This window comes from Acipenser ruthenus, unplaced genomic scaffold (genome assembly GCF_902713425.1).
Source record: "Acipenser ruthenus unplaced genomic scaffold, fAciRut3.2 maternal haplotype, whole genome shotgun sequence".
In the NCBI taxonomy this organism is placed as follows: Eukaryota; Metazoa; Chordata; class Actinopteri; order Acipenseriformes; family Acipenseridae; genus Acipenser; species Acipenser ruthenus.
In genome coordinates this window covers 432,661-450,717 of record NW_026708854.1, presented here as the reverse complement: position 1 = coordinate 450,717, position 18,057 = coordinate 432,661, and the positions used below count along the sequence as shown (strand labels likewise).

Sequence of the window (18,057 nt, the reverse complement as noted above, 5' to 3'; positions counted from 1 at the left end):
CAAGGACAGGTGGAGGGCCATGAAAAGGCTTCAGAGGCTTCTAGTCGTAGTTTAAAGTTCCAGCCAATAAAAGTGACACGTTGTGTGTCTGTATTGTAGCTGCGATTACTGCCTGGTGATTGAGAATAAATATGTATAGATCCCCTTTCAGGGCTTGTTGTGTGACAGGATGCTGCATGGAGCCATGAAGAAGGGAAACGTCCACACAGTATGTATTTCCAAACGTCCGGATTTATTAAAGAAAAAGGCTTGAAAGTAAAACAATCTCCCCTCTACGAGCAATGGTAATGGAAGGGCTGCAGTCCCCAGCAAAAACACACTCTGTTACCCACAAGCCTCCTGCACCAAACTGGGCTCCTTTTAAAATAGCAGAAAGGAGAAAATGTGGTTTGTCTTACCAAACACACACGATGCGAACAGTCAGTCAATATGTAGCGGTATTGTGAAGCGGGATGTGGGGCTGCTCAATGCCTTGCTCACTGGGTGTGCTTCTATTCTTTTAAACAAAGTAAGGAGAGGAGAGGGGGAGCAGAGAGTAAAGAGGAGAGGAGAGAGAGGGGAGAGGGGGAGGAGAAGAGGGTGGAGAGGGGAGAGGTGGAGAGGGCAGCAGCAGTATTCCTCAGTCCAGGAAGGACAGCTCCATGCACTCCCCAGCCTCAGGGTGAAGCATGCGGGTCGCCAGCCGCTCCATATCATCCAGGCTCAATAAGCGCAGCCTCCGTTCGTAATCCTGAGAGAGAGGCAGAGGGAGAGACACAGAGTCACAACTACACGCTGCACTACACCTGCATTTCAGAGTGTGTGTGCTGCAGCTGTGATTGTGTGTGCGTCTCTGTGTCACTGTACAGCTGTGTCTGTGTGTGTCTGTATAACACTGTGCATGTGCTGCAGCTAGGATTGTGTGTGTAGCAGTGTTTATTGTGTTCAATTTATCTTGTGTAGCTGCTCCAGACTCACTGTGTGTGTGTGTCTGTGTGTGTAGCAGTGTCTGTGTTTATTGTGTTCAATTTACCTTGTGTAGCTGCTCCAGCCTCTCACTGTGTGTGTGTCTGTGTGTGTGTGTGTATAGCAGTGTGTGTTTATTGTGTTCAGGTTACCTTGTGTTGCTACTCCAGACTCTCACTGCGTCGGCAGGGCTGAAGTGTTTGTTCAGAAGAGCAGGCAGGCTGTGCCACACTGACCCGGGGTGAGGCGAGAAGTGAGAGGAGGGGTTAGGCGAGGGGTGAGAGGAGGGGCGAGGGGTGACAGGAGGGTTGAGGCGAGGAGTGAGACGAGGGGTGAGGTGTGAGAGGAGGGGTGTGGCGAGGGGTGAGGTGTGACAGGAGGGGTGAGGCGAGGGTGAGGGGTGAGGTCTGAGAGGAGGGGTGACACGGAGTGCTGTTCTTGCTCGGGTGACACTTTCTCTGTTGGGGGCGTCACAACGAGTTCAGCTTGGAATCGGGAGCGATGGAGTCGTGTGACAGTCTGTGCTCATCTGAGAGAGAGAGAGAGGGAGGGGGAGAAACAGGAGAGATTCAAGACCAGGTAGATTAACTCTTAGCTGCTGACTCGGTGTAATTTCATAACTTTTGTTACGATGACAAAACACGTCATATCTCTGCCGTCCAATCAGCAATTTTGTTTTTTTAAAGTATGAGTCATAGCCATGACTACGGGGCTTGTCATGATACCATTGGTTTAGGGCTAGGGTGGGCGGGACATATAATATTTTGATTACAAGGGCGAGTCTCTGTTGGCGCCATTGTGACTGAGTGCACAGCAGAGTCGAAGCTCTGTATCTCCAGTTTTACAATCCCAAGAGTGCTAATCTACATATCATCTAAACGGGAGGTACTTGGGCCAATTAACCATATTGTTGTTGTTTTTTTTTTCAACTTGATATTGTTTTTTTGTGCCGAGTACATCTGCATTGTTTATTTTTCTTTTGTTTTCGCTGTGTCTCTTGTGTGTGCGCTTGCTTGCTGGGCAGGGCTAACTTCATGACTGCTGTAGACGAGAGGAGCTACTGTATCAACACCACGTTTCGTTTTGTTTGTTTGTTTTTTTAAACATCTTTCTTATAGTTAGTTTCACATACGTTTTTATTTTAGACTTGTTTTTCCTCAGGAGAGAAGGCAAAACTAACAGGTCTATCGCATGTGATGCAAAGTTAGGCGTTTGTGTACGTCTGTGTTTTACTTTTTCTAGTCGATTCATTATTTCTCTGTAGTCGTTATTATTTAATTATGCATCTATTATTTTTTAACTTTTTTTATTCGATGTGTAAAAGAATGAGGAAAACACCTTGTTTAGTTTTTATTTTTACGTTGTGTATGTAGCCTATGTAAAAAACAAAGACATTTAGCTGGAGTTATTATTTAGCCATGTATTTTATTACTCGTTTACTGTGTGTAAAGAACAGAAAACATTATTTAGCTGTTGTCACTATTATTATTTAGCCATGTATTTTATTACTTGTTTACTTTTTTATGTGTGTGAAAAAGGATGGAGCAGAATATTAATATTAGTATTATTATTATTATTATTATTATTATTATTAATTGGTATTTATTTTAATGTTTTATGTGGGTGTGTGTAAGCCAGAAAATGGATGGAGACAATCAGCTCTAGCATGTGGTTCAGTCACTGAAGAGGAGGAGGGCCCTGACTGAGGAAGAGATCGAGGGCATGTACGTCATGGAGGAGGACCTCCCTGATGAAGAGCTGCTGCAGGAGGAGGAGGATGAGGAGGAGGAGGAGAGTGATCTGGAGGAGCCCCAGTCCAGCACTTCAACTGCAGGGTAGTTTTGATAATAAATATATACAGCACAATATGGAAGGTTTTATTTTTTTGTCTCCCTCCCTCCCAAATAAAATTCTTAATTTCAGAGTTTTATTTGTAATATACTTTTTTTTTCATATAAAAAAATTAAACATTTTACTTGATAACTTGTGTGTTGTTTCTTTATTTTTGTACTGAAATATAATTGTATCTCAAACAGGGCAACAGTGTTTCCAGTCTCACTTTTTGCCAAGTTTTAACCCTGGTCTGCCTTTGCCATTTCGGAGGTTGATTTTTGTAAAATACTAGGCATTGCAAAACCTTATCTAGCTCTGCAACTGTTCAAGATATTTCAATTCTGATTTCAGATTTGAATTCCTTGGACAATTGTGCAGCTACAATATACTCTTTAAGTTTGTTTTTTTGATATAACACTTGGAAAGAGGTTGAAATTGACCATTTTTAAAAATATTATTTATTATTTTTCATATTTCGATAATTTTTTGGGAGGTGTAGCTCATATGAAAATAAAAATAAAATCACCCCACATCAAAATAAATTACATCAATGGAAAGATCTACTTAATGCCTTTCTGTAGGTGTATTGGGTTTTCATTTCTGATTTAAGGTTCCAAAACTACAAGTGTTTAAACAGAAAGTGTTCATGTTTATGACCGGATATGGTTATTCCCCGTAGGCAGCATAGGGTTAAAACACTTCATGCAACTCAATGATGATAAAAGATTGAAAACACTTTGTTTGCAGGTGTTACTGTTAATAGATATATGTAGAATAACATGCATCCTTTTTAACTGAGTGCTGAGCTGTGCTGTGCTGTGCTGTTCAGCCTACCTGCCAGCGCCTTGCCTTTGTAGAGGAGTCCCTGTTGATTGACAGGTATGTTGAGCCTGTCAGAGACCAGACTCCAGACTGTGGAGACCTTCTCATCCTCACAGACCTGTCAAGAGACAAGAACATACAGACACACATTGAGGGGATGAGCATTAAACACTGAAACTACATCTTCATCCTCACAGGACAGGAGAGAGACAAGAACACACAGTCACACGGTGAGGGGATGAGCATTAAACACTGAAACTACATCTTCATCAGTACACAAGCCTCGAGTGAAGTGACATCCCTCATCTGCCACCATGCAAATGCATTTAGTGTCAAACGGGATTGAGATTATTATGCTCATGAGCTAAAAGGCAATAACAACGTACGATTATAAACAATAAAGATGACCCCCAGTCAATATAGCCGGGGGAATCACACCCCCGTCAAACCGCACCCTGCTGATCAGAGCTCACAAAGACAAACACATTATTAAAAGCCACTCAGCAAACAGTCACAAGCGGGTCCAGACGACCATTTGTTATTAAAAATGCGGGATTCAAAAACAACCGCTGCACTGAATAATAAACAAAGTAAACGAGATGCACTCACCTGGTTTAACGAGCGCTGTCCCTCGTAGTCTGTGTAAAACAATAGCAAACGTCTCCTAACATGGCGTCCTTCTTCCACAAACTTATCACATGAAATAAAGTCGTTTCACACAGACACACGCCTCCGGCTGAGCTGTCCTCTGCTCTTTACAATTGGTAGCGAACTTCAGGGAGACAGACGAGGCTTTAGCTTTCATTTCCTATCCAATGCTGCCCTCGTGTGGACATTTGGTAGAACTGCTGTCGAGGGGCTGAATTGAGTGTTAACTAATTCTGCTTCATAAAATCAAATGAAACCTGCTGAAAAACGTCACGTTAGCATACTGAAATACACTTAACTGAAATTTACTTAACTAAAAACTGACACAAATATAAAATGTGACATTTCCAAAACTGACGCTGCTCTTTTATTTAAACAACTGCTCTATCAATACAATGGTCGTCGTGAATCTTGGTTATATTTCTACGTCTGTGATTAAATTATTTCAAACACCCGTATATACTTTTAGATACATTTTAAACCGCTATAAAAGAGAACTACAGTTGATTCCTTCAGGCACGTTCCGGTTTAGAATCGTTGTTTTCTTTGGTTATTTCGAAACTGGCCGTTTTAAAATATGACTGATAGTAAAACAATTCTTCACTAGAAGCATGAAAATATAATATTTTTGAAATACTGACGTGGGCTGCTAGCCTGTGAAATGAAAAGGCTCTTGGGTCTGGCAAGCCAGTAAAATTATTTCTGCTGTTTAATCTAGAACTGGTAATTGTAAACACGTGGCATTTAAAATGAACAACCCCAATACAAATACTTCAACACAGATTTTTATTTATTTTTTTAAATTGTAATTGTGTTTCTTCTGGATTTAAATATCAGTAATGAAGACTGAGTGCTTCAAACCTGGACTGAAATATTCAGCCTCAAAACTATATCAAAATAACAACACCTGAAGAAAGATGTGTGTTTATTGAAGAGACAGCTGCTGTAGGAGAGCAGGATCGGGAGATTGGCGGGTAGGATACTAGGGAGTACATTTACAAGAGGGACCCTAATTAACTGGGAATAAATTAATCTTTTTGTGTCGTTGGCAATGTTACCTGAAAGCAGCGTCAATGTTATTTCATAACATTAGTTACGAACGTTCTCGTAACTTTACGAAAACCTTCAAAAGAAATGTTCTTTACAAATTACTTCATGTTATCCTGACTTTCGAATAACATTCTTCTAACGTTCTGGGCACATCATTGTGTTAGCTGGGTTACTATCCAATCTATTACTGACACCTTGTGGTCATGATTCGCAACTGCACGTCATTAAAGTTGCTTAACATTCAATTTCTGCAAGTGTGTCACATGATACTCGTTTCGTGTTGTTTGTATACTCTTAGTAAATTAATGGTACAACCAAAAATATGTTTTAAAACAAACACCATTTATTTATTTTCACAACATAGAACAGCATAAACATTCTGCATGGAGAAATGTGATCGCACAGTTCCGTTTTTACAAAGCTGGTAAAGGATTTACTCGTGAGTCAGGGCAGTACATGTGTTTATTAGAGTGACTGTATCCTACTTACAGCGCATCGACTCAAACAACACGGGTGTAAAAAAAGCCCCCATAACTGACCCCTGTCACGCAATTAAGCGATCATTTTTTAAAAACTAGTTCTGTGAGTAAATCCTTTACCAGCTTTGAAAAACGGAACTGTGTGATCACATCTGTCCATCCACAATGTATTCCTTTTTAATTTATTGGAATGGCTGCTGCCCGCTAAAACTCACCGGAGGATGATTATTAATCCCTCCTAATAAATAATAATTATAAATCTTTAATAGCCTAATAATCTGATTCTCACGCGCGCTGTCTACAACATTGACATTTAATCAGTAGAGGGGTTGGAGAGAAGAGGGGAGCTCCGATTGGCTGCCTTGGTGAGAAGAGGGGAGCTCCGATTGGCTGACTCGGCGACAAGAGGGGAGCTCCGATTGGCTGGCTGGGTGACAAGAGGGGAGCTCCGATTGGCTGGCTGGGTAACAGGAGGGGAGCTCCGATTGGCTGGCTGGGTGACAAGAGGGGAGCTCCGATTGGCTGACTCGGTGAAAAGAGGGGATCTCCGATTGGCTGACTTGGTGACAAGAGGGGAGCTCCGATTGGCTGGCTGGGTGAGAAGAGGTGAGCTCCGATTGGCTTACTCGGTGACAAGAGAGGAGCTCCGATTGGCTGGCGGGCTGACAAGTGGGGCGCTCCGATTGGCTGATTCGGTGACAAGAGGGGAGCTCCGATTGGCTGGCTGGGTGACAAGTGGGGAGCTCCGATTGGCTGGCTGGGTGACAAGAGGGGAGCTCCGATTGGCTGACTCGGTGACAAGAGGGGATCTCCGATTGGCTGGCTTGGTGGCAAGAGGGGAGCTCCGATTGGCTGACTTGGTGACAAGAGAGGAGCTCCGATTGGCTAACGTCTAACGTCAGGGCCGGCATTATGGCAAGGCAAGCAAGATAAATTAACCACTCAGCTTTTGAGTTTAGTTGACGAGCCAACCTCCGTTTAAAAAAAAAAAAAAAAAAAAAAAAGTTATCGTGGGTTGACAGACAGAATTTCCCAGCACTAAGTTTCTTTGTATAACCCCTGCCATGCTACTGTAGCCTATCAGGCTTTGTTGAGCTGACTCGCTTGTGTTTCAGCTGCTAGTTTCGGAAACACTGGAGGGAGTGTGAAGTACTGGGACTTGTGAGGAAATTATTTGTTTCAAACTGGCTATGGTACATTTTGTTTTTTAATTAATGCATTATTTAAGCATTCATTTTTGTCTGGGGGGGTAAAACCCCACTTGCGTTTTAAAGAAAAACGAGCTCGGTTTGGATAACTGTATCGCATGAAAAGAAACTACAGCTGAATGAGGATTGTACGAGAATGGCGAGGGAGTAAGTACAAACATTTATTATAATAATATAGTACAATATTGAAGTTTAATATTCTGTTTTTGGCTCATTGTCCCGTTTTTCACAAACGCATGTTACCATACAGGGATGTCAGTAAAATTCGATTTCATAAAAATGAGCGCAGCATTAACATTGTTAATGTGGTTAAGGGACGTAAGGCTTCTGTTTACTTTGCAAGTAGCGTACAATTACATTGTAGATAAATGCCGTTTCATTGTGCTTTAAACAGGTCATAAACGGGCTGGTTTGTGATTTTATATTGAAGTTCAGTAAGATCATCAATGTAGCATTATGGATTTTGTTAACGGTATATATATATATATATATATATATATATATATATATATATATATATATATATATATATATATGTGTGTGTGTGTGTATATGTAAGGACTGGGAATAATCGACCCGCATAAGTGTAATCCTGTTTAAATGTATAGCTGAATATTTATAATATTTTTATAAATTTTTATTTTTTATAATATTTATGAAAAAAAAACGACTATACAAGTACGACTACTAATAATAACGTAATATCAGAACTACTAATATATGCTTACTCATATTAAATTTTTATGAAGCGCTCACTGCAAACGAACGGTTTCAGTCTTTTTCGTTTTTTTTTTTGTCTGGATCAGAAGGAAACTTTATATTTCTGTCCAGAACAAAAGAATCGGGCATAACCGCGCTCGGCATTTTGGTCATCTTCCATAGTAATGCTGACTGTGAAAGAGTGTTCAGCTTGGTGACCAAAAACAAAACCCAACACAGAGCCAGCCTGAGCACAGACATGCTAAGATCACTGGTAACGCACAAAGTCCTGATGTCAGCGAAGCAGCAAGTGTGTCACACACAAACCTTTCGTGACACCTTGCTCAGGAAAGCCAAGTCAGCCACCTATGAAGCTAAACATTCAAGATCTGAAAGTGCAGTTTGACCTGTTGGATTCCTTTCTGTTCCAAACAACTCACTTTGTGGATTGCTATTACATTTGGTGCTGACTCACTGACTATTTACAAGGGGTTTTTCCATTTTTTGAAAGTGCTTTGTTTCTGTTTTTAGAAGCTTATACATTTCAATTTGTTTTGTTTTGACAGTAAATAAAATACCAACATACTACAAAAATGGCTATTTTCTGTACTTAAAATAATTCAGTTGGTATAAATTAAAAAGGTTTCATCTATACTAAGGTAAACAAAATTAAATTTAAACTGAAACAATCATATCTAATCTCATTATTTTTTTACTGATAATTTCATCCTCAGAACTCTCCAGAGTGTAGCATTTAGCTGTTTGATACCCTAAAGCAATTCTGAGGGGAAGCCGAGATGTCCTTGTGAAAGAGTGCTACTCAAAATGAAATGTCAAGGTTGGCAGGTCTGGGGCGTTGAGGTCACATTCCCTCTGGGCTCAATACAGCTTAAAGGCAGGAAAGGAAAAAAAGCCTTTTCAGGGTCTTGGCCTCTGCAGAATCATTTCCACTAATTCTGTTTTCTCTGTATATTCATATATATTTAGATTTGCCATTTTCATATTTCTTGTATTCCAATATTGTAATTTAAGGCTCATCCAGGTAGATTGTCTAATTTAGTTCATGAAAATATGTAACTTCATATCGAGGGAAGTCTTTTTCATTCAGTTGTTAACATAAATGAAAAAGCTGCTGCAAATGAGCATTGTAGAGTTTAATTTGAATGATCTTGAACAAAGCTTTTGGGATGATGTTTTTGTCCGTTTAGACTTATTTTCAGGGTTATTAATCTCTGTCTCCAGCTCTTTTGTTTTGTAGAAGCAGTTTATGGGCCGGACAGACGTGTGAAGGCCAGCGGCGTGGAAGACCTCATCGCAGAGACGCTGAGATTCACGCCTCACACAGGAGGAAAGGAGCGACAGGTGAATCACGCTCATGTTCATTCAAATCTAAGTGAACGTACCTTTTTACTTGTGCATGTGCTTTCTCCAAACTGTCATTTTAACCCAACCCTTTTCTTTTCTAGGCAACTTCGTGGAACTGACAGTGAAGCCGGGCCATCATTCCTCTGAAGTGAGCTTTTGAATTCTTATAAACACTCTGGGTTTCAAGTTCAGTATCAGTTTTGGATGCATTTCAAATAAACCTCATGTGACCTCTCCATGCGCTTACACACACACACACACACACACTGACGCACACACACTGACTTTTTTTTAACTAATCAGATTAGGTATGTGTACATAGACATAAAGGATTTTTCCCCCCACACACTTTTGTAATCTGCTTTCATATTTTTTATGCTTTATTTTATGTATGTATTTACTCTCTATTTTTTAATGTCTACTGTTGTCTGTGGCTAATTTATTACAGTGAAGTTGTTACATTGTAATTTTTTATAGTAGATTGTATTTTGCTGCTTGATAAACCTTGGAAAAAGTTGTCTGCTAAATGTCTGTAATAATAATAATAATAATAATAATAATAATAATAATAATAATAAATTACACTTAATGTGTTCAATGCAACATTGGGCCTGTACTGTCAAAAACATACTTTCCAAGTATGGAAATATTTCAGTAGAATAGCACGGTGTGACCCTCTGCGGTATGAGGCCTCCACCAACACTATACTGTATATTTATTGATGTATTTTTAATAGGGTACAGCAATGCAGAATGAGAGAAACTATGAGGATTGTTGATCCAATTGGGACACTTTTGTGAAGACTTGAGCGTTACCCAACGAAGAGCCTACAGTGTTCCTTCTCCTTTGTCACTCTGGCACATAGATGGGAATCATGAGTTAATTCAGTAAGTACACAAATACAAAACATACTTTAAATTTGAACACAAAGTATCAATACATTAAAAATGTATTTACAAGCATAAGGCAATGTATATTACTAATAGTATGTAGTACATCACTGCATCACCTTGTATTTCAATGAAGTTCAACATTGCATTCACTGCAGAACAAGATACTGTGTTACTATTAGTAAAATGTATTGTGATATTTTGTGTTAAATGATAATAATATCTTCCAATTAGTCTTTTGGATGAGGCTTTAAACTGAGGCCCTAACTCTCTGTGGCCATTAAAGATCCCATGGGGCACATTTCAAAAGGAGTAGGGTTGTCAACCCTGGTGTCCTGGCTAAATTCCAGTTCACCAATAACTGCTTCCGCATATTCTTCCACTCCCCTTCATCCAATTGTACAGATTTCATAAGAACTGTAAAACGCTTTGGAAGCATTTACAGTTATTAAAAGCACGATAAGTGTATAATAGCACATTTTAGAAACACAGGCAAAGTAGGAACTACAGTACAAAGAAGCAAATATTTTGTTCTGGTTAACATTGTATCTTATTTTGCCTACAGATGGAGGATAGTCATTCATGGCGGCATTGATGGCTACAGTAGAAAAATGGTGTACCTGAAAGCCAGCAACATCAACAGAGCTTGTACAGTTTTTGAAAGTTTTGTTGGAGCTGTATATCAGTTTGGCTTACCATCACAAGTCCGAAGTGACAAAGGCCTTGAAAACATTGAAGTGGCTCGATTTATGCTGGAGCATCCTCGTCGTGTGTTGGGTAAATTATTACAGAACTGTAATGGAAAAATAAAGTGCATTTATTCAGTTAAATTTATTGAATTTACATACTGTTTAGTGTCTTGTATTTAATAAGTAAATATTAAGTATTTTATAATTAAAATAAATGACAAAATAATTTCATACTAAGGCAGAATTTAGAATCCTGTGTAAATATTTTGTTTAAAGTAAGTTGGTTTTGCCATCGTTAAAACACTAGCATTTTAAACTGTTTGTCTATTTCTAATTTTTTGTAGACAGAGGAAGCCATATCACAGGTCGAAGTGTGCACAACCAGCACATTGAGAGGCTGTGGCGTGATGTCTGCTACACAGTTACCAGCAATTATTATGCTGCCTTGCAGTACTTGCAGGCAATACAGGCACTTGACCCAGATGATGAACTTCACTACGTGATGATTCCAAGACTGAACATGCACCTTGATATGTGGGACCGACGTCCTCTATCCTCGGAGCACATGAAATCCCCACAGCAGCTATGGATTCAAGGGCTACTGTCAAACTACAGCAGCGGAAATCCCACTTCCTGTGAGACTTGGAACTCTGATATGGTACTTCCTTTTCTTCAGCGATACAAATAAAGGTTACCTTATATATCTAATTAACATGTTAAATTGATTGTCTCCATTTTACTAGATGGATTTTGATAACTATGGAAGGACCTGGAGCCTGCCGTGAATCAGAGCCCCCAGTTTCATTGCAGGACACACTGGTTCCTCTCCTTCCAGTCAACATTGACCCTTTGAGGACGAGCAGCTGTTTCGGACTTGATCTTTATTTAGAAGCATTAAGTGTAGCAAACAACAGAAATGCCTAAATGTAGGTTTTAAGACCTTTACATACCACAACCGCTCCTTTTCATCCTGAAAAGGCTTTCAAACATGTATTGTACAGTGCACTCAGGTTTTAGCAAGGGTTCTCTTCTCATCACCTCTGCAAGTGTTAATGTGAATAGTTTTTATAATAAAAATAATTATTTTTACCCTTTTTATTTTAAACCCAGTTTGTAAAGGCCAATTTCTAGTCAACTTGGAGTATCACAGTATTTTGCCATTTTGATTTAAGTAGTGTTAAATATAATGTGAATATAGCTGATGGATTTGTGTTTTAATTCTCAGTTTAAAAATAAGCTGCAAACAGACTTTACATCACAGAAATGCAAATAGTGTTTATTAATAAGGAGGAAAAGTAAAATGTTCTTTCTTGGAACAACTTAACAACTGTTAAGAATTCTCTATTACCAAAAATCCTTAGGAGGGAAAAGATCCAGCCTATACTTTTATTTAAAGGCTTGTAACATTTCAGCACTGATGTTAATATTGACAGATTGAACTATTACATTTTAATATTTTAGTAAATTGAATTGTAGTGCTTAATAAAGGTGTCTGCTAAATATCTGCAATAATAATAACTACAGGTAAGAATTCTCAACCAAAGGTGACTCACTTGCTAAATTTAAGTGTACAAAGAATTATAGATAACAAAAATGACAAACATAAAAATTCTAGCAGCACTTTGGCATGCATAACATTGTTCTTAGGATCGAACATACTTGTGCCCTTTGACTACAGGTATGGTAAGCAAAGGAATTTGGTTATGCCCTTCCAAAGCCTGGGGAATTTTTAATTCCAAAGTCCATATCATCCCTGAAGGACTCGTATGAATGCCTGCATGGTACCCTTAATATGCTGGAACATGTGTTTGCAAGTGGAAACCGTGAACCATCATGCAAAAATTCAACAGTTGGAGCAGGGTTGAAGCCCAATGCTGGTACACTGTCACTTCCTGTGGCAAAGACAAGGATGTCCTCCAGGGTAACTCCACAAATCCCCACTAAAAAAAACCAAACAGAAAAATACATCAATCATCTTTGTAACTGCCATTGAGGTTTTTCACGGGACGTCACTGCTGTTGGGTCTCCATTTTGAAGGGCAGAAAGCACTGTATGCCAATGGCAGAATAATGTTATTAATATAATTAAAATATGATTAAGTTAAAGACTTTTAAATTGTATCACTGATTATTTTGAAATATGTATGCACACTCTACAGATTTAAGTGATGATTTGTATTTTTTAAATCCTTATATAAAGTTGTTATAATATATGTTTTATGAGCAAGTCCAATTAACTATGTATAAACGTTTACATAGAAGTACTGTAACTAACGGTATATAACTTCATTCATATTAGTTTTGTATTTTAAACAAAGTACTGAATATGTAACCTGTTTAAACATTGGTCTGATAACAAATAATTAATTTATCTAAATGTCAGGCAATCAATAATAATAATAATAATAATAATAATACGCAAGCATTTTATTCATTATACAATTGTTTCTTGACATGTACCTGCTGAGAGCTACATTTTCCATCAAGAACCCTCTCACATGACTGTTTTAAATTGTATATAAACTTCTTAAATGTATACTACTATATTGAGATGCTAGTTCAATGTGGATACACAACATCTTATTGAAATTGCATTTAAAATAAAACGTACTCTCTACATCCAAGAGATAATCCCTCCAATGACATACTGCTTCATTTTCTCTCTCAAACTTGTTACTCCCACAGTCAGATCGCTGCTCTTTGAATAGCTCTTCAAGCACATCAGCAGTCAGCTTCTCTGTCGATTGACAGAAAATAGGTTTGAAGGTTTCAGGGTGGGCCTTCATAGAATCCATTACACTGAGAGAACGGAGTCCTTCTTGCAACCTGTGCAAAATATTTGAATAATGAATGTTCTGAATTAGTAATACAGTAGACACTTGAAAAAAAGATGTACATACCCCAATGCAATGCTTGTTTTCAGAGCATATAAAATATTCTCTTCAATAATAATGTAGATTTTTTTTAAATATATAAAACAAGCCACTGGCTTTCTTCAATACATTAATTATTTAATTAAGTAGCCCAGATGTGGGTAGGGGGAATGTGATTCTCTATGTATTAGTATAAATATACAGCTTGGTGCTAGTCACAACATATAATAAGTGATATTTCTTCAGCACAATATAGGGACAAAGTAGATTCAGTTTGGTTTTCAATTCAGTACACATCTGCACGCTACATAATAACATAGAACACTTTTATTAAACTTCTCAGAACACATTTAATATATATTTAATATATAATTAATATAACAATTAGGCTGTGAATTTAAAAGGCTGAGACTGCTTTGGCTGGCTGAGTTTAGGAATGGAATGAGTCGACTTTATAACTTTTTTGTAACTATGGAGCATCAACATTAGGTGGGTACTGTTCTTTGTAATATTAGATTTTTTGTAAAAAGCAAACCTTTCAAACTGTGTTCTTGTTCGCTGAAGAACATACCAGTCGAACCGCATCATCCAGTTCCTTTTTAATTGTCTGACTTTGAAATCTTAAAATTGAAATAAAGAGAACATGCATGCACATTGAAGCAAAATATAAATCCAAGAGTCAGCATCCACAATAAATCCTCTTCAGTCCTGACATCCAATATTTATTTATTTTCTAAATATAACCTGTTAATTTATGTTTCTGGATTTAGGACTATTTATTTGCATAAAAAAATATCAATATACTTGTTTTAAATACATACAAACATCCACTAAACAAGGAATGCAAAGGAAGAGGACAAATAATGAGAAGCTAGACAAGAATGAGAGTACACATGATTTCATTAAAACCTTTTTTTCAAGTTTAAGCAATGCTTCAAATAATCCACTTTAAAACATTACAGTTTTTTTATTTAAAAAAGGGCACAGGGGTGCTCCTTGACCAGCCAACAGCTTAAAACACAAATATTTTGGGGCATAGATACAAATTCCATACAGACACAAACAACAAAAATATACATTGAACTTAACTATCAATCAAAACTCAATTAGTGCATTTCATTTCCAGTGTATTATATTCCCAGATACATACAGATTAAACATAAAAGCCTATCAAAACGGTTTTCATCAGCTAAGTACATCTCGGAAGCTAAGCTGTGTGGAAATGAATGGCAACAACTGACTGAATCATGAATATGAAAGTGCAATGTGTCTTTTTGTTGTTTAAAAACAACGATAAAAAGACATCCCATAATCTGGCACAACACAACGACCTCTGACACAAAGAACACAAAGAACTCTGACCTCTGCCATCCCATAATCTGGCACAACACAAAGTGTTTACTTTCCTATGGGTGGTGGACATTGTGTTACAATGTTACATTCACAGAAAATGGTGGTGTTCATAAATGTCATGACAAAGAATTCTATGACAAAAAGTTATTTAAATGAATTAATTCTAAACATACATTTAAAATATACAGTCACCAAGCAAATATTAATTTAGTTGTATGAATACATCTGTTCCTCAAGACTTATTTTAATTGGGGGAAAAAACAATCAATAAGGCTTGTAACACTTACTTAAAAGCTGCATGCGAGCTTTCCTTTAGCGATTCCTCTAGAACTCTATTCAGCTGCTCTTCTTCAGAATCACTAAATACATTGTCTTCACTGACAAGGTCCACATAGTCTCTAAGAAACAAAAGAATAAATAAGAAATTCAGCCCACTATAACACTGATAGCATTTGAAGCTCCATTCTTACTTTCCTTCTGCAGTAATAGTCCTTTGATAGTAAAAGTCTTTTAAATTACATCAATGTGAGACATTGTGCACAACAGAAATTACTGGCATGGAAACAAACATCGTACTCAATATTAATGTTAAAAAAATAAAAAATATTTTGATTATATAAAAATGACAATTACTTACGAGTACTCCACATTGAAAACATTACATACCTGTACAGTCCACTAGAAGAAGCATGGCACTTGTTGTAATAATTTTGAACATGGGATGTGTTGTCATGTGATGACATAGATAGTTGAGTCTCTTCAGATATCTCCATAACGACATCATCTTCCAAATCAGTGTCATCAGGCTGTCTGAAAACAGTTAACAAAGACATACATGCTTTGAATGTCAAAACATATTTACCACAGATACAAGTCAACCACTATGTTGTAAAAGTAAATGAGCAATTTATATGACAAATACACCAGAAAAACAGATGACCTTCCACAGTTTTCAATGTGTTCTGAAAGGCATTGCAGAGGGATATCTTTTCCACACCTTTTGCACTTCTCCATGACCACCTCTTGACACTACAACAAACAAACACACATTTATTTTTAACATGCTTCATTTTTATAGTATGTGTTACATGTGCATTTACACCTTAACCCAGTGATCTCCAGTCCTGATCGTCGAGGGCCATAGTCCAGCAGGTTTAATGCAATAGATATTGCTCAAAAAGAGACAGTAAGAGCGTGCCAGTGAAGAAATATGTTGAGAGTTGGAAAGGGAGGAATCAAAGGTGACACCAAGGTTTGGGCAGAGGAGGAAGGGGAAAGGGTGATAGAATCAAGGGAAATTCAGATAGAAAGGTCTGTAGAGGGAGGCGAAGAAGAAGGAATATAGAGGAGATCAGATTTTGACAACTGTTCTTACCTCTTCAGCCTCACGCTTCGCAATGCTCTCCAGGTTTTTCTGAAGTGGTCGAATGTAGGCCATTGCCTGGTTCAGGCCACTCTCAGTTCTCAGAAATTTCTCACTGTACTCACCGGCTGGCATTGGAATTGGTGCCAATTGTTTGGTTTTATTAACGGACCTCAACATCTGAAAGCCTCCTGCACCTTTCAATTGTGGAAAATGTGAAAACAGAGTTTCACATAGTTCAGAAAATCCTCAATTTTTGTCTGCAAATGTTATTTTTTTCCTACCAAGGGCTGAATTCTGTAAACCAATGCGGTCTTCTCCATTGGGCACAGTTTGAACATTGGTCTCTGTAAGCAAAAGAAATCACGTGTCCAGGTTTCACTGTGTGTAGTTTTCCGTTTACACTTTCCAGTTTTCTGGAACATCTTTTGCCCCCTTGCCCGATCACATGGCTGAAACAGCTGCACAAGATTTCTTTGAATGTGGTCATTTCTAGGGCAGGGAATCCTGCCTGAATCGACTGTAGGGGTTCCCTGTTGTACTTCAGCTAGTGAGGTTTGCATGTTGTTAAACAAACCTCTAAAAGAACTGGGTGAACACGTCCCAGTACCAGTCTGTGATCCTGAGCCAGCAGTGGCTGTGCTTTCTGACTCTCTCTTCAAAATCCTTGCAGCTTCTTGAAGAAGTCGAGCAGCCTCAACATTGGCACTCTCACCACTACAAAAGGAACGGAACTGAAATCATATATTCACATAAACTAAAATAAAATTAATTAATTTAGCAGATGCTTTAATCCAAAGCTATTTACATACAATCGAACCCCGGAATTCTAACCACCACTCTACACTGCCGCACTGATAAATGTACATATATATATATAAAATGAATGCTGCAAGTATTTTACACACACAACTGCAGCACTTGTTTGACCTCACAAGAACTAGGAGAACCGTCCTGCTTACACCCTTGTGCTACTCCAAGTATTGATCAGCTTTAAAATAATTTTAAAAAGAAAACTTAACTCTAAATACCTATACATCTAGCAAGTAATTAATACAAATGATAGGTACATCTTAAGTGAAGCGGTACAACTGTATAATACTGATGCAACATCTCAGACAGGTAGCTGCAGTAGACGACGGGAAATTAATTCATGAAATACTCATTTTTACCCACTTCCCCTGCCAAAAAAATTTAAATAAAATAAATAACTTGCCTTGATACACGTCTGTCTCTTAATCTGACCAGAATACTGTACCTACTGTAATAATATTCAAAAACCCATCACGATTTTCCAATACTTACTTTTAAATACAGGTACCATTACCCACCCACCCACCACCGTTTTACAGTTACATACACTATATACTACAAAACAAACAAAAAAAAAAAACAGTGACAAATGTGGTCACTATACTCTCTCAAATCATTATAAGTTGGTTATCTATAGCTAAATTGTATCATGCATCGTCTATGTTATGAGCACATGTGATCGAGTATTAATTTTTATACAATAACAAACAAATATAAAAAGAAAACTCGGAATAAACTCGAACTTGCCTTAATTCAGGTCTATCCGCCACCTGTAACGTGAGCGATGCACCAGGAGGATTGTGGGTCCACAGTTTCCATGGCAACCCTGGTAAACGAATACGGTCTTCATGTTAATGATCCGCAAGCAGAATACCATGTTGCATAATCACAATCAGAAAGCAGAATACCATGTTGCATAATCACAATCAGCAAGCAGAATACCATGTTGCATAATCATGATCATGATCAGCAAGCAGAATACCATTGCGGAAGTGCATCTTAATTTAGGCACGGATCACCCTCCATAA

At 38.0% G+C, this 18,057-nt stretch overlaps 3 long non-coding RNA genes across 10 annotated transcripts; 1 reads left to right on the top strand and 2 right to left on the bottom strand.

Annotated features, from left to right (window-relative positions):
- Window positions 1-211: 211 nt before the first annotated feature.
- LOC131736421 (uncharacterized) lies at window positions 212-3,898 on the bottom strand. Its single transcript, XR_009328122.1, has 3 exons — window positions 3,613-3,898; window positions 1,098-1,474; window positions 212-730 (listed from the first exon to the last, which is right to left on the bottom strand). It is a non-coding gene; the product is annotated as an uncharacterized LOC131736421 (long non-coding RNA).
- A 2,920-nt stretch (window positions 3,899-6,818) lies between these two features.
- Window positions 6,819-11,506, top strand: LOC131736418 (uncharacterized). The gene is made up of 7 exons (XR_009328119.1): window positions 6,819-7,132; window positions 8,927-9,046; window positions 9,151-9,197; window positions 9,786-9,936; window positions 10,505-10,716; window positions 10,973-11,286; window positions 11,372-11,506. It is a non-coding gene; the product is annotated as an uncharacterized LOC131736418 (long non-coding RNA).
- On the bottom strand, window positions 10,644-16,930 carry LOC131736417 (uncharacterized). 8 transcript variants are annotated; one of them, XR_009328117.1, is made up of 7 exons: window positions 16,229-16,930; window positions 15,776-15,882; window positions 15,520-15,663; window positions 15,141-15,251; window positions 14,036-14,120; window positions 13,239-13,453; window positions 11,884-12,568 (listed from the first exon to the last, which is right to left on the bottom strand). It is a non-coding gene; the product is annotated as an uncharacterized LOC131736417 (long non-coding RNA). The 8 variants fall into 8 exon arrangements; XR_009328115.1 differs by having other exon boundaries at window positions 15,794-15,882; XR_009328112.1 differs by adding an exon at window positions 10,644-10,732 and having other exon boundaries at window positions 11,155-12,568; window positions 15,520-16,930.
- Between the last annotated feature and the right edge of the window lie 1,127 nt (window positions 16,931-18,057).